This window comes from Helianthus annuus, chromosome 12, assembly GCF_002127325.2.
Source record: "Helianthus annuus cultivar XRQ/B chromosome 12, HanXRQr2.0-SUNRISE, whole genome shotgun sequence".
NCBI classification, from domain to species: Eukaryota; Viridiplantae; Streptophyta; class Magnoliopsida; order Asterales; family Asteraceae; genus Helianthus; species Helianthus annuus.
Window position 1 is genome coordinate 74964978 of NC_035444.2, and position 1081 is coordinate 74966058.

A 1081-nucleotide genomic window follows, 5' to 3' on the forward strand; every position below is an offset into this window, starting at 1 on the left:
TCTAGAAGAACCCGAACGCTTTCTCAGAAAAAGACTTAAAGCTAAAAACCAGGAGAAGGTTTCGGGGGATCCACTTCCAATGGCGGACCAACGTACCCTCATGGATTACCTACGACCCACCGTGGGTAATCTCGGCGCCGCTATCAATGCATCGAATGTCGAAGCTAACAACTTCGAACTTCGGCCACATTTGATACAAATGCTTCAAAACTCCGCAACCTTCCATGGGCTTGCGGACGAGGATCCCCATCTACATATTACTAATTTCTTAGAAATATGTGATACCTTTCGGATCAATGGAGCATCAAATGACGCCATCCGCCTTCGAATGTTTCCATTTTCACTAAAAGATCGAGCAAAAGCTTGGCTCAACGCCCTCCCAGTTGGTTCGGTAAACACCTGGGATGAACTAGCCCAAAAATTTCTATATAAGTATTTCCCTCCCGCTAAAACGGCTAAATTAATGACTGAAATTAATACATATTCACAAGAAGATTGGGAATCCTTATATGAAACTTGGGAAAGGTTCAAGGAGCTATTACGAAAGTGTCCTCATCACGGTCTTGCGGTATGGCAACAAGTATCCACTTTCTACAATGGGTTGTTGCCACACACAAGACAAACACTTGACTCTAGCTCCGAGGGACTTTTAGATAATCACCGCCCACATGAAATATACAATCAAATTGAGGAAATTGCTCAAACCAATTTTCAATGGCACACTCCCCGAGGCAATAAATCTATTGCCCCGGGCGCCCATAAGGTTGATGAAAGCACTTCTTTACAAGCCCAAATCGAGGCCCTTTCTTCAAAAATCAAAAAGTTAGAAATGACGAAAACGGTCTCGGTTATGGCTTGTGAAGGGTGTGGTGGGCCACATGAAAATTGGAGTTGTATGAAAGAAACAGATGATCAACCAGAGTTGGTGAACTACATTGATAATAGACCTAGGCCGTCGGGTCCTCCAACGGGTACCTACAACCAAGGATGGCGTAACCACCCTAACCTTGGTTGGAGAGAACCCGGCAATAGTAGTAACCAACAAAGCCTAAACCAACGAACAAACTTTCCACAACCAAGA

The 1081-nt window shown here is 44.2% G+C and overlaps 1 non-coding gene across 1 annotated transcript; it reads right to left on the reverse strand.

The window, feature by feature from the left end:
* Nucleotides 1-457: 457 nt before the first annotated feature.
* LOC118485189 lies at nucleotides 458-564 on the reverse strand. The gene has a single exon (XR_004875494.1). It is a non-coding gene; the product is annotated as a small nucleolar RNA R71 (small nucleolar RNA).
* Nucleotides 565-1081: the final 517 nt, after the last annotated feature.